The sequence below is a fragment of the Periplaneta americana genome, chromosome 2, assembly GCF_040183065.1.
Source record: "Periplaneta americana isolate PAMFEO1 chromosome 2, P.americana_PAMFEO1_priV1, whole genome shotgun sequence".
Classification (NCBI taxonomy): Eukaryota; Metazoa; Arthropoda; class Insecta; order Blattodea; family Blattidae; genus Periplaneta; species Periplaneta americana.
Genome location: NC_091118.1, coordinates 140,760,045 through 140,776,922, shown reverse-complemented (window position 1 = coordinate 140,776,922; position 16,878 = coordinate 140,760,045).

Below are 16,878 nucleotides of genomic sequence, written 5' to 3'. Positions count from 1 at the left end.
AGAATTTCTTTTATGTACATGCATGTATCATGCCCTTGAACAAGTACTGTAATCTAAGCGAAGTATCTTACTAGAAAAAAAATTATTTCATGTCGACACAGTTTTATTTACAGAATTTATAGTTGCAGCCTACCTTAATTCACGCAATACTTAAGACTCAGATTCGCTGCTGTGCGAAACCTTGGTTCGAATCCTGCCTAGGGCATGTGTTTGCCTTATACACACGTACTGTGTGGTTATGTTATGGTATGCCTAGCGTCATGTTGACTTTTCATTATAGAAGTTTTATTGTGATTTCGTCATAAAATGTGTGATGTTTCGAAGAAAAGTAAGTAGCCTATAAGCTGTAATTGGATATAATGCTTAAGAAAAAAACCTAGTTCCATTTCTTTCTATGGGAATGCAATATGTTCCGTAATTAGTTCGTTGAATTTCACAATTATTTCGAGAAATAAAACAAGTAGACTACTTATGTAAACGGATATCCAAGGCCACCGGCGTAGCTCAGTCGGCAGAGGCGCTTGCCTTTTGATCCGGAGCTGCGCTCGGGCCTGGGTTCAATTTCCGCTTGGCCTGATTACCTGGTTGGTTTTTTTCCGAGGTTCTCCCCAACCGTAAGACGAATGTCAGGTAATCTATGCCGAAACCTCTGCCACATTTCGCCAAATATCATCTCGCTATCACCAACTCTATCGACGCTAAATAACCTAGTATTTGATAAAGCGTCGTTAAATAACCAATTACAAAAATGAGATATACACGCTGTATAAATTAAAGTATTTAATAAGCTTTTAAATTTCATTAACCTTTCTTTTATGGTTTGTACACAAAACTACAGATTCATTCTTTCTTTACATAGATTTAATGTTACGTCCACCTATAACACTACTATGTCACATGAGTATGCAATTCGCTTCCAGATATGAAACAGTGTGTTTGCTTTCATATTTGCTACAGCATTGGTTATCACAGAGTCTACAGAATAGATAGATATATATTTGGTTCTTCACAACCTCCACAGAAAGAAATCCCACGGAGTGAACTGTGGATAATTGCAGACCATACTATTTTCCTCATGTTCCAATTTCTTACAGAAAGGTTCGAGTGAAAAATCCTGTAACTTCAGAATGTAAGTAAGGAAGTGCACATTATTGTTGCAAAATCATCATTTTCCATGTATCATTATAAGAAATATATTGCAATGAAATTCTGCAATCTCTGGATCTAGTGGGGCCAAATATGGTCATTGACTAGTATGAAAGAAACATGCTTTTAAAGGGGAAAGATTGTTTAAAAATTATAATGGTGGCTAAGTTTGCCATACAAGATAATAATTTGTCATCTTGAGGTCAAGGTTTCATCCCTGATCACTTATAGCAGATTTATCAACCTAATGGACTTTCAAGATAAGAATTTTTATCAGTTTTACTATGCTGTCATCTAGTGACTGCAAAAGAAGTCACGTTATAACCCTTATGGAATTGCATGGAGTAATAGCTTGCAACTGTATTTACATCTAGCGGTCGTTACCAAAAAATGCGTTTTCTACAGTGGAGGCTCTGGTGATTGTTCTCTTTTTATGTTGCTATTTTATAACATAGGAGTGGTCAATCTGATGTATATGTCATCATGGGTTTCATGTACGGTGCGGTTATATCGAAGTAATACGAGTTCAGTGATATCCTAACTTCCTTGTACGCTCCATAATGGAAGTCTTTTATTGATAAATTAGTAGGCCTATAGGAATAGGATTATGAATAGGGAGCGGATTTTTATGTGCTAAAAATTTAAATATATTTATTTTTTATGTGCTAAAAAGTACAAAATATTTGCTAAAAATAAAAAAAATATTTTTTTTAATATGACAAAAATATCTTACTTAGCTTTGAAAAAAAAAAGATGTTACTAGGTACTCACCAACCATACTTGAGTGCTAGTAGTTGGCCGAGAATTGCAGTGAACAACAAATTCTCCATCACAAATGCTTGCCGATTATCTCTGAACAACGACTTATACTGTGAAAACGATCTTTCCATATCACAGGACGTCAGACGTGCATATTTAAAGAGAGGAATGTCACAAACACAAACACCATCAATTTCACCTACAGGCACATCCTCCAATACTTAAGCAACTTTACACATTTTTTTATATCCACTGTTTTTCCCAAACACATTCTGGAATTTGTCCCTTAGTACTTGTACTTCTGAACATGGTAGTGAGTCTAGTTTAATTTCCAAGGCACGCACCTCCCTCTTTCAGACAACAGGTTTTTGGATGTTTCGAGTTTTTTTATGGTGTCACACAAAAAGCTTAGATTTGCTAATAAGAAAGCCAAATCGTTTTTTAAACAACCATCTTTCAGTATATCTTGAAGGATATCGATTGACGAAGCCCGATAACAGGGAATCACAACAAGACGTATTGTCTTACTTGATGAACATGAGCGAGAGGCGAGAGATTTGTTTAAATTAAGTAATGTTCATACCCAAGCTCTTATCTGTTGTGTTTCACAAATCAAGCGTGGAATGAAATTATCTTCAGCAACAATAAACATTCCTAATTACGTGTTGCAAGATCTCTCCTTCTTGTCCATGTTAATTTATTCTCTTATAATAGCATTGATATGCTGCCTAGCAGTTCTCAGAACTTGAGGCGATACTATTGCAAAAATGGATGACGGATACACCACACAGCGCTTAGAAACACGAAGCAACCAAGAATTCTTAAAAAGATAACGTACTTCTGGGTGACATAATTGATTTAGTTTTTAAATGTTTAAAAGTTCTTGTAAAAAATTATTTAAGTAAAAAAACTAAAAGATTTATGTGTTTATAATAGATTTCCTAAAAATATGTATTTACATAAATTTTTTGTTAAAATATGTGTTTTTATGTGAAATAAAATTCGGGTTTTAAACTTGAAACTTCATGTTCGGAATTTTTAACTTTGTTAATTGTGTTTTATCACACGCAAAAATAATATTTAATTACATAGAAATCCGCTCCTTAGTTATGAAGTCTAAACGCGTCGATATTATAGCGTCGAGTCGACGACTGCAAGTGGATTAACTTGAACAATTATCAACTGCTGCATTGATTGATATTATACTCGTATATCTGTCGCGTCGGCCCTGGATCAAATTTCTGCAGACTTTATAGGCCTATATACCGGTAACAATAATGTTTCTGACCAAGCATCAACGTGCACGCTTTATGGCGATGACATGTTTGAATGCTTAATACCATTATGGATATGAACAATAATAATTAATATTCTTAATAATTGTACTAAGAAATAGATTGTGATCTGTTTGAATACTAATTTTTAGTAGGTTATTTTACACGCTGTATCAACATCTCAGGTTATTTAGCGGCAGAATGAAAAGAAGATGATAATGCTGATGAAATGAGTCCAGGGTCCAGCACCGATAGTTACTCAGCATTTGCTCATATTGGGTTGATTGAAAATCCGGGAAAAAAAACTTCAACCAGGTAACTTGTCCCGACCGGGATTCGATTCCATTTTCGCCGCCAGACGCGCTAACCGTTACTCCACAAGTGTTGACCTGAATACTGTATAACATTGCGGATGTAAATAATAAATTATAATATTCTTAAATGACACTATAATTTAGTGATAGAATTATTTTTGTGGATCTTAGTTCATATAAACACATTTCACCTATGTATAAAAATAGTAAGGTGAGAAATGTACGACAATTTTAGGCATAAGTACGTCAATGTTCATAAATTTGTACGATGCGTTTTCTTCGTTTACATTCCTCCTTTCTGTTGATGATTCCTAATCTATTGTTGAGAATATCCATAATTAAAAAAAAAAAATAAAATCTTTTTACGTCATCCATTTCTGACAGGAAATTAAAAAAGTCCGTTGATTTGAGGTGTCTATTGTTTAGAGGTGTCCACTAGAGGAAGTTTTACATTACCGGTACTACAACTAAAATAGTCCAGTATTATTGGTATTTATATTAGGTCTAGTTGTAGTGATAGTTACAATAGTTACAGTGACAGTTGTAGCACAGTCTAGTATATACAGTCACGAAGCTTGAGTTGTTGAGGGTACTAGGAACAGTAGACTGTGCCGATACTATTTCGCATTGTCTGTAATGGGGCGATAGTAGCGATCCTAGTGGTTAGCAACTATCTATGGATGCATATTTCCTACATATTGAGCTTCGTGATTGTATATACTAGACTGTGGTTGTAGTGAGAGGAGGAGTAGTAGTGGCAGTAGAAGTAGAAGTAGCAGCAACAACAGAAGTGGGTAATTGTAGGTGATAGCGTTAATTTTAAGTGTGGCAGTAGTAGTAATGATAAATCTTTTGGCTTATTTCCGTCTGGGTTTTGCTTCTTGCCGGCACTGCTGCAGCATTACCATATAAATCTAATCATTTATGCCTAATCCGCTTGCGAGACAGACGTTTCCATAAACGTATACAAACGAACATAGGCCCGCGGTCATGTTGGATATTACACGAAACAGATTTCGAGGAATAACACGTGACGGGAAGTTTATTCAGTCCCACGGTCAACTAGTATGAATCTCTTATAATTAAGTATGGATTTATTAACAAGCTTACATTGTGGGCTTTACTCCGCTATAGGGAAGAGGCCAGCTACGAGGTCATAGGTCATAATGTAAATAATTAATGAAGTGCGAACTCGTATAAAACTTGTACATTGTACTAGTAGCGGAGGTAATTATTACTGAATAAATGCTCCTTTGTTAAGCAATTAAGGAGTTCTGTAAATTATTTCCATGAAGCATGCAATTACCGAAAAAAAAATTGTCTCCGTAAACAAAATATGAGCAAATAGTTTACAGTAGTTATTAAAGTCAGGGTTTGGAAATATATAGTCATTGTTTATTTACAGTTTCTTTCAAACTACAGATCCTAGTAAGAGCCTAATGGATTACCATCACCATCACCATCGTCAACACCACCATTACCATTATCAGATTCAAGGGTCAGCTTTTCGGCCTGTTCCGGCTCCACGAGAAAACTGATGTACAGATCTTCCTCAGTATCTTCTTCTATATGGAATATACAGAGTCATCCATATGTGTATGATGCTTGTCTCACACCGAAAGCTCTGCGGCATTTTCTGTTGTACTCCTCGTACAGTTACCGCGAGATAGATTGCCGTTTCTACGGTAGTATAGCTCACACAAGGAACGATTACCGAAATGCAATGATGGCATTGGTGTCTGTTTTGACGTGTGTATGCAGGTACGCTGAGGGAGGGCGAGAGTTACGGGCCGATGTAAGTTCTGTCTCTTCCAAGAAGATGAACACACGAGGACTCGCTGTGGAAATAAAGAACGTAGCAAGAGAAAAATTCTAAACTAATTAAACGCGCAACATATGTTTACGAATGAAATAATAATACCGTGCGATATAGGTAAGACACGTATTCGCATGCAGTGGAACAAACTGAAGTCGTAATGTAACTATCACAACACATGGCTGATTCTATCGATGTCATTTCTCTTCCGACTGTACTCTTGAATGTCATTCAAACTATCTCGTGACTTTCCGTCGCCCGCTCTTCCTTATCGCATTGTTCGATTCGCATTCCTTCCCTACTTGCGAGACCTATAACTTCAGTTTTTGAAACCTGTTTAGCGGTAAAATGTTTATAAACAACTTAAAAATTAATAGAAGTGCATTTTGTGTCAAAAGAGATGTTAAAAGTGTTCCTCGTTCTGCTTCAGTACATTTTTTACATTTCCGAATATTGTTGTTAACACTCCAGTGCTCGCGTGGGCTACTATCGTAGCCCACTCTTTTCTGTAATGCTGTGACGTCTTCGAGATCCATGCGGCGACATTTTCCACCTTCTCTGCACACTTGTAACCATGCACCAGTGATGTTATAGTTTATGAGTTCACCAGATGTTCAGAGTGAGAGTGTATATTATTCCTTGGGCTGCAATTGTAGCCCACGCAAGTAAACCCGTAACTTTTTTTTCGAAGCAACTCCTCATAAATACATACAGATTTAAAATAAAGTAAAATATATACAGGGTGATTCACGAGGATTTACCGTCCTTTACGGAGCTTATTTCCGAAGACATTCTGAGCAAAAAATGTCATGTAAACATGGGTTCTATTCTCAATATTTACAGAGTTACGTTTTCTTATTGAAACGCATTGCTGTGAACGCGTGATCTTGGTCAGCGTGCGGTCAGCAGCCAGCGAGAGCGCTACGGAAATCAAAGATGCAATTACGTAGCGCGACGAGTGCCGTTCACAAGCGTGCGGCCAAGTGTAAGTACTCAAGCGGACGGCAACATTTTTTAAAATGTGTTGTAAACTCTCCAAGACTGTAAATTAGGACGCAAAATTGAACTGCAAATAATTAACTCGGTGGAAATGGTGTCATTTGTACCTAATAATTGTTGTGATAAGTGCGTAAGAATAATGTAATTTTCTAGTTACAAATAGAAAAAGATGTCTGTACGAAGCAGCTAAGAAGTCACAACACGTTTTTAGCTTCATAATACTTGCCAATTAAAGAAATGATACTTCTGAATGGTTCATTCTCTATTTGTATTATTCTTTTACCTTCAAACTAAAGAAGAAACGTATTTTACAAACAACTTTAAATTAATGTAACTCTGAAAATATTGAGAATAGGAACTATGTTTTTATAACTTTTTTGCTCAAAATATCTTCAGAAATAAGCTCCTTAAAGGACGGTACATCCTCGTGAATCATCCTCTATACAAAATTGACAAATATAATGTAAACAAAATAAGGAATTCAACAACTAGAAAAAATTGATTACAAATTATAACATTAAAATAAAAACCAAAATTATAATGGGTTACAATAGTGGCCCACTCGAGCAATAACGTGATTATTATAAGCACGAGCACTGATATGTTAAATATTCGACTATTCTCTTCTTGAGAAATGTTTTAAATGATTTGTCGAATACTTTCTTCCTTTTTGGCTCAGATTAAAATTACAGAAACTTGCTGCAACATACCATATACTATTCAAAGCTAAATTTGCTATATTTTGAAACTTTAAAGCATACAATGAGAAACGTCCATGCCTGTGAGGTAACGGTTAGCACGTCTGACCGCGAAACCAGGTGACCCGGGTTCGAATCCAGTCGGAGTAATTTACCTGGTTGAGGCTTTTTCCGGGGTTTTCCCTCAACCTAATACGAGTAAATGCTGGGTAACTTTCGGTGCTGGACCCCGGACTCATTTCACCAACATTATCACCTTAATTCCATTCAGACGATAAATAACTTGAGATGTTGATACAGCGTTGTGAAATAACACAATATAAAAATGAGAAAAGAGAAATGGTGTGAAGACCTAAAACTAAAATTTTCTTGGATTGTTCCCTTTTTCAAATGGACGACAGAAAGATAATTTCATGAAATTAATTCGAAGTCATCACTGTTGCAAGGATAGTTCCTTCAAATGAAACATAGAATGAGACATTTATACTTTAGTCAAAATATCATTGTACACATATCACAGGGTCAGATGGATCTAGTAATAAGTAATCACTTTCAGCATTAAGGTAATAGTCCCTCTAAGATGTAGTGTCTTTCGATGCCAGCTGCGAAGAAGCTTGCTTGCTGCTGCTGTTGGTTCTGCTGCTGAAATCACTGTTCTACTGCATCTTTCACCCCGTGTTTGAAGCTGAACCGACATTCCTTCAAACACATGTTATGTAATTCACATGGTGATAAATCGGGACTGTAATGGAAGTGTTCCAGTGTCTTTCATCTGAATTTTTTTATTTTATTTTACTTGGTTATTTAACGACGCTGTATCAACTACGAGGTTATTTAGCACCGATGGGATTGGTGATAGCGAGATGATATTTGGCGGATGAGGCCTAGAATTCTCCATAGATTATCTGACATTTGCCTTATGATTGGAGAAAACCTCGGAAAAAACCCCAACCAGTTAATCAGCTCAAGCGGGAATCGGCGCCCGAGCGCAACTCCGGATTGGCAGGCAATCGCCTTAGCCGACAGAGCTATGCCGGAGGCTCCCATCTGAATTGTCGCAAGATTGTTACCATGAATTCGCAACATGGGGCTTAGTGTTGTCACAAAGAACAACTCCCCGAGGCTACTTTCCTAGAGGCTACCGGCGTGGCTCAGTCGGTTAAAGCGCTTGTCTGCAGGACTGAAGTTGCGTTCGGGCGCGGGTTCGATCTCCGCTTGGTCTGATTACCTGTTTCAGTTTTTTCCGAGGTTTCTCCCAAACGTAAGTTGAATGCCAGGTAATCTATGGCGAATCCTTGGCCTCATTTCGCCAAATACCATCTCGCTATCACCAATATCATCGACGCTAAATAACCTAGTAGTTGATACAGCGTTGTTAAATAACTAACTAAAAAAAACTTTCTTCGACGTTTGGTCCTAATGGCTATTCGAAGAGTGTGCAGTGTCTCGCAGTATCGGGTAGCATTGATGACGCCACCTAGTTCCAGCTCGTCCAAGAGCAGGAGACTCTGCTCGCCAAAAAGCACTGTTAGTAAGAGCTTTTCACTTCTGGAAATGGAATGGGCTTTTTCGGTCTGGGTGATCCTGGATGTCGTCATTTCATATTCATTCGTTTCGTTGAGGGAGCGAACCACAAGCACCATAGTTCATCATTGGCAACAATTTTGTACAGTAAGTGATATCTCTCCATATTCAACCCAATTGTGTGTTGTAATGTCATCTGCCAGATGTCTACTTAATCTTTGTCTTCCTTGCATAGGAACTGAATTACAGCCAGAAGTGAGGGCTTGGCTGTATCCATGAGCAATCTTATTTCACTTTCCGTGATTCTGTTCTTACCACACACATCCAAAACACTAAACAACTCAAAAATCTCCCAAAATATCGACAATGTTGCCACACCAGTCATGTTTCATTTGAAGGAACAAGATAGATAATAACCTGAAGTAATATCCACGTTCCTTCAAATCAAGAATGTCTTCGTTTATTTTAAAGAAATCTATGACTTAACTTGGTGTTAACATTTGTGATTTTTGTGATATCACTTATGTTTACTAACATTCATTAGAATAATATGCCTACTTTTCCTGCTACCGACTCAGCACAGGATATCACTTATGTTTAATAACATTCATTAGAATAATAGGCCTACTTTTCCTGCCACCGGCTCAGCACATGATATCACTTATGTTTAATAACATTCATTAGAATAATATGCCTACTTTTCCTGCTACCGACTCAGTACGGGATATCCCTTATGTTTAATAACATTCATTAGAATAAAAGGCCTACTTTTCCTGCCACCGGCTCAGCACATGATATCACTTATGTTTACTAACATTCATTAGAATAATAGGCCTACTTTTCCTGCCACCGGCTCAGCACATGATATCACTTATGTTTACTAACATTCATTAGAATAATAGGCCTACTTTTCCTGCCACCGGCTCAGCACATGAGTAAACGAATTGGAGACATGTCCCGTGGCTATCTATGCTCGGGCATTGTTTCAAATCTCACGTGGTCTCGTTTGCTGGTTGAATTTCTTCCGAGTTTCTTGCCAACTGTAAGGCAAATATTAGGTAATCTTACAGCGAATCTCGGAACTCAATTCACCGAGCACTATTTGATTATTACCAATTTTACTAACTATAAATAGCGAAGCATTGACACATCGTCCTAAAATAATATATTTTCCTTTGTGAATCAGAAAAATATAGAAATAATTATCATTGAGGCTTGTAAAAATTTGTGAAATATTTGTTTATACGTTTATGAAATATGCTGAAGGAAATTCTTTATAGATCAAATCTCGACATGTTTTCAAACGGCTACTTTCTCCCCGTGTAGGCTTATTTATTTCCCACCACCTTGTCGTTATAAAGAAAACTGAATGCTATTGATTAGGCAGTCTGAACAGTACAAAAGATGGCATAGAAGTTGTCGCCAATAAGAGTACCTACGACAACAGTAGAAGCAAGCTGCTAACAGCTTGAGCAGGTGCAAGAATCAGCTGTACATCTATACCATATTACAAGTACACGCGCCAGAAGGAGCACGTTTCTGTCTGCAGCAGGAGGAGTTGTTACAGTATTCTAGAAACAAGTACCACTTCCACAATTCTTCTCTTTAAAATTAACTCTAGTTTTCATAGAAAAAGCATTGGTCAAGACAATAGCAGTCTATTTTCTTCGAAATTATTACCGAGATTCTCTAGTTCGAATCCCGACAGATCGAACGAGAAATTTGTGTCTAAAGAAGCAGCTGTGCAGCATACATTGCTTTCACCTGCCTGTATCATTCCAGTAGCAGATAAATCCACTGAAGAATTGTAACCGACGTAAATGGAGTTCGATTCGAAACTGATTCTGTGACATAATGCCAATATCTTTCCACTAAAGTTCTGTTGTCTCCATGAATAGCGGGGATGGTTGAGCCCTAAAAAAATAAAAGTATTTTTTCATCAAAGACATTCGGATTCAATTTCTGAAAGATTTGTAAGATTTTTTGTATAAATGATTATGTCTCGTGACCAGAATATTGTACGAAATGGAAATATAAAAATTGGAGATTTATCCTTCGAAGAGGTGGAAAAATTTAAGTATCTTGGAGCAACTGTAGGTAACAAATATAAATTACACTCGGGAGGAAATTAAACGCAGAATAAATATGAGAAATGCCTCTTATTATTCGGTTGAGAAGCTTTTGTCATCTAGTCTGGTGTCAAAAAATCTGAAAGTTAGAATTTATAAAACAGTTATATTACCGGGTCTTCTGTATGGTTGTGAAATTTGGACTCTCACTTTGAAGAGGAACAGAGATTGAGGGTGTTTGAGAATAAGGTTCTTAGGAAAATATTTGGCGCTAAGAGGGATGAAGTTACAGGAGAATGGAGAAAATTACACAACGCAGAACTGCACGCACAGTGTTCTTCACCTAACATAATTAGGAACATTAAATCCAGACGTTTGAGATGGGTAGGGTATGCAGCGCGTATGGGCGAATCCAGAAATGCATATAGAGTGTTAAGGCTCATTCACAATGGAAATTAAACATAACGTAAGCGTTAACTTAAGAATATAAACGTTACGGTAAAATCAAGAAGTCATACCATCATTCACGATGGGAACATTAAACATAACAGCAAACATAATTGGTAACCATGGAAACATAACAACGACGCCTTTTCCTCATATTCTGTCGTATACTTCTACGCCCCACGATTGTGTTCTGTTTGCAAATCACGTAAGCATAAGCATGAAAGTTTGGAGTTTGCAAACTTTCATGTTAACGTCTTACGGTAATGTTTATGTCAATGCTTATGTGAATTATTGTGAATGATCCCATTTGGTAGCCTGAGCGCAAACTTCTGTGTTTATGTTACGGTTATGTTTAATTTTCATTGTGAATGGTCCTTTAGTTGGGAGGCCGGAGGGAAAAAGACAGTTGGGGACGCCGAGACGTATATGGAAGGATAATATTAAAATGAATTTGAGGGAGATTGGATATGATGATAGGGTCTGGATTAATATTTCACAGGATAGGGACCAATGGCGGGCTTATGTGAGGGCGGTAATGAACCTCCGGGTTCCTTAACAGTCATAAGTAAGTAAAGACAGTGCTGCAATTTCGTCCCGTATTTTTTATCTGTCAGTAAGTTATTGCTTTATTATCAATTGTGGATGGTCTTACAAGCAAATTTATGATGGGGACAGATAAAAAAGTTTAATTTGTCGTGAGAGAACGTCATTGGTCAATTATACACATATATAATCAGATTGCGTAATATCAACTTTACGTATCGTTATTGACGTACATATCGATATGCATAGCCGTTTCCGTTCTTGGTTTATAGTGAATAAAAAATCTTCACTTCCACGTCCTCCATTTACAATTCTCGTTAGGGTTCTCGTTTCCGGTTTACTGTGAACCAGCCTTTACTACTTGTGGTTCAACGAAAATCAGTGTTAATGAAATGATTGTAGGATTAATATGTTAATTGAAGCCAAAGTATTCGCAGAAGACTTCTTGCGCATCTTTTGTCTGTACAGAAAATCTCAGATAATTTTCCCAGAATGGAATTCCTGTCCCCTTTGAAAGGAAGCCGTCGACGACTAAACTACGGATGGTTATAGGTTCAAGGTAAACTGATTTAAAATAAGTTTTGTCCTTTCCCTATTGTGCTTGCGAACTTAATAATTAATATGACATCATCAGCACCCATAAACAAACATCACAACAAAAGAGAGTAACTTTTAGATAACGAATCGGTAAGTTAAAAATGCTTACAAAAACACACGCGAGGGGTTTAGCCCGGTGCAAAACTAGTTAAGGCAGTCGTCAGCCTTGGAGGGCAGTTTACCGCAAGACCACACGCACAGAGTTGTGCAATTTCTGATTTTGACTCCAGGCAATGTCTTACGGTGCAGAGGAGAATCGCAGCACTACGGGTTCCCATGTGCTTATTGCTTACAAGTTTCCTAACGCTTCTCCGTAGGCCTATTTGCATGAACAAGGCGACTGACTATACAACACTCGCTCTGTTATTACGTGCGACCACAAAGCGGAATATTAAACACTCAGAGTGCTAATGCTATTGGAAACATCTCCACGATTACTTCAAGCATCGCCTATAGTCAGAGTATTTCTTCATGGCTACTCTCCGCGCACGTCAAGGCCTTCGCTACGGAGTAGCGGTCAGCGTCTTTGGCTATGAAACTAACTGATACAGATTCAAATCTTTGCACTGTTACCATGGTTGACATATTTGAAGGGTTCAGAGCCATGCCAGTGGGCCAAGCGCCATTTATTAAAAACGGAGAAAGCAAGGGTTAAAGTTAAGTGAATACCGTAGTTTAATGAAGATTGACATATCATTTAGTTTTAATGTGTATACTTTATATTATCTGCTATATGTTTCCATTGAATTATGGTAATAATTTCATTTTCACCCTTGTTTTCTACGGTTTTGGCTATGAAACTAACTGATACAGATTCAAATCTTTGCACTGTTACCATGGTTGACATGTTTGAAGCGTTCAGAGCCATAGTTTGCCAAGCGACATTTATTAAAAACGGAGAAAGCAAGAGTTAAAGTTAAATGAATACCATAGTTTAATGAAGATTAACATATTATTTAGTTTTAATATTTATACTTTATATTATCTGCTATATGTTTCTATTGAATTATGGCAATAACTTCATTTTAACCTTTGTTTTCTACGGTTTTAGTAAATGGCGCATTGGTCCACTATGGTTCTGAACTCTTCATTTTCCGAGATCACACGTAAAACTACTTGTCTTTGCATTTATTTCACAGTCATATCCATCCTCATCTTTATCTTCGTAAATCTTCATAGGCCTATAATGTTTAAAAATCCTAGTTTACAATAAACAACTCTATATTTTATATCATCAGTGTTTGCTGCCGCTAGGAGTAGGACAGAGATCTTGCTCTGTTGAAGTTCCCATTTCTTTCTGTCTTATTCTTTGCAAAGCGCATACATGACTAACGTGATAGGCATTCATAAGAAGTGACAACTTCGTATTACTTAGTTGACATAGCACACTCAGAGTCAATTAATTATTTCGTCGTTTTCCGGCAATAACTCCTATGTGACATATTTATCGATTTTCAGATTTTTGCCCTATTAAATAACTTAAATAGTGATACAGCAAATAATAAAAGCTCCTATGTGTAATTTTTTTCTCGTTGCCAAACTTTCAGAACGGCCCCGAGGTTCACTCAGCCTCCTATAAAACTGAGTACCGGGTCTTTCCCGGGGGTTAAAGGCGGTCAGAGCGTGGTGCCGACCACACCACCTCATTCTAATGCCGAGGTCATGGAAAGCATGGGGCTCTACCTTCATGTCCCCCAAAGTGCCTTCATGGCATGTTACGGGGATACCTTTTTTACCTTACCTATGTGTAATTATATTTCTTTCTTTCGAAAATGTAAGAATTCACAATCTCCTATGTACTACTGCCATAGAAGAATAAATGTGTTTTTTCCTCCTACTGAAAAATTCCATATTTTGCTCATAGGAGTTATTGCAGCAACAACGACGATATGCCTTTCTTGCATTCCTTGAAGATGAAATCGGAGGGTAGTATGGTTTCGTTATTTTAATCACATTCTCTGTTGTTAATATATAGAGTTGTTGTTTATAGATGAAGAGTTTTAAACATGGCACAAACTATATCAAAGCGGCGTATGTTACATAAAAAATACTGACAGTAATAGGCAAGAAGATTGTCGGGCTAGAATATTTTTAAATCGAAGAAGTAAGCATAGCGCATGCCCATTGTCAAAAACGTCTGTTCATAACACTTGCAACCACATATCGTTTTAATTTTCATATAAAGACTCGGGTTTGAGCCCTAATTGGATCTTTTCTCCTTATTTAATGTGTTTTTATTCCATTTTCTTCGGTATTTTTCGAGTGTCTTACTCAATATTTCCAATGTAACTATAATACACAACTGGTCACGCGTTTTATAACACACTTATAAGTGCTGTTATAAACTATTATAACAGGTTCTAATTCAATACTTACAGTATTAAAATCAATATGTGATTAACAAACAATATAAAGGATTTATGAGTATTTTTATACTTGGTTATTTAACTTATACCACGCAGTTACGACATAAATAAATTAATTATCATCTACTTACTCCCATTAAAGAGAACGTTATTTGCTTCTCTACACTTGGAGCATACCTCACCCTTCCACTTTCTGAATAAGCATATTATTATTTAATTACTTCAGACCTCAAATACTTATTTAAAAATATAATCACGGATAACCCTACATAATCAAACACAAATAATATGTAAAATTTCTCACAGTTGTCAGCTGAGCTTCCAGGGATGGTGTGTTTTCCTAGGATATCTTCAAAATTTATATAATTTTGCAGTGTTTTGTTTCGTCAGTTGAATCAGTAATTTTTTATTTTGCTCTACTTTGGTGCTTCATGTGCGTTGCATTTCAATAATAAAATGTATTATTGTTATTATTATTATTATTATTATTATTATTATTATTATTATTATTATTATGAAAGGTGAAAAATTTTAGATATCTTTGAGCAACAGTAACAAATATAAATGATACTCGAAAGAAAAATTAAACGCAGAATAAATATCGGAGAGGTCTTTATTTATTCGGTTGAGAAGCTTTTGTCATTCGGTCTGCTCTCAAAAAAAGCTGAAAGTTAGAATTTATAAAACAATTATATTACAGGTTGTACTGTATGGTTGTGAAACTTGGACTCTCACTTTGAGAGAGGAACAGATGTTAAGGGTGTTTGAGAATAAGGTGCTTAGGAAAATATTTGGGGCTAAGAGGGATGAAATTACAGGGGAATGGAGAAAATTACACAACGTAGAACTGTACCCATTGTATTCTTCACCTGACATACTTAGGAACGTTGAATACAGATATATGAGATGGGCAGGGCATGTAGCACATTTGGGTGAATCCTGAAATGCATATAGAGTGTTAGTTGAGAGGCCGAGGGGAAAAAGACCTTTGGGGAGATCGAAACGTAGATGGAAGGATAATATTAAAATGTATTTCAGAGAGGTGAGATATGATGGTAGAGACTGGATTATTCCTACTCAGGATAGGGTCCGATGACGGGCTTATGTGAGGGCAATGAACAACCGGGTTCCTTAAAAGCCATTTGTGAGTAAGTATTATTATTATTATTGTTATTATTATTATTATTATTATTATTATTATTATTATTATTATTATTATTATTATTATATATTTATTTATTTATTTATCATCCAGTCTTCTGTCAAAAAGTTTGAAAGTAAGAATTTATAAAACAGTTATATTATCAGTTGTTATTTATGGTTGTGAAACTTCGACTCTCACTTTGAGAGAGGAACATAGGTTAAGGGTGTTTGAGAATAAGGTGCTTAGGAAAATGTTTGAGGCTAAAGGGGATGAAATTACAGGAGAATGGAGAAAGTTATACAACACAGGACTGCATGCATTGTATTCTTCACCTAACATAATTAGAAACATTATATCTATACGCTTGAGATGGGCAGGGCATGTAGCACGTATGGGCGAATCCAGAAATGCATATAGAGTATTAGTTGGGAGGCCGGAGGGAAAAAGACCTTTGGGGAGGCTGAAACGTAGATGGGAAGATAATATTAAAATGGATTTGAGGGAAGTGGGATATGATGATAGAGACTGGATTAATCTAGCTCATAATAGGGACCAATGGCGGGCTTACGTGAGGGCAGCAATGAATCTCCGGGTTCCTTAAAAGCCAGTAAGTAAGTACTGTAAGTATTATATATATATAGCAAAGGGTTGAATGATATTTACAGAGCGATGATTGAAACAAAGATATTATATAATGTTGAGATATGGGGAAATTACTTATCACAAGTAAATATAAATAGACTAAGATCTAAGTTTTGTAAAAAAGATATTAAAGGATCCCGTAGAATGCCTTATATATAGCAGCCAGATTGGAAATGGGTATGGAGGGTAGTAGGGGAACAATATTTGTTAGGAAAATTAAATTTTTGGGTTATATTGTAGAGAAAGAAGAAAATGATATATTGAAAAGGAGTTTAAGATTTATACAAACGACGAAAACTAAGTCTAACTCGGTAAAAGAATTGGCAAACGTAAGCAGTTTTAGGGAAAAACTGTTTATGGCAAGAATTTGGTGTAATTAATTTAAATTTGATAGGTAAAATTATAATGGAGGGGAGTAATGAGATAGTGAGACAGTAAATGTTAAGTATTTTAAATCTAGTTTAAAATCATTACTAGATTCCAAAGAAATTAAAATCATGTGGGGACAAGAAGAATATACAAAAGTTAACACCAGGGAAG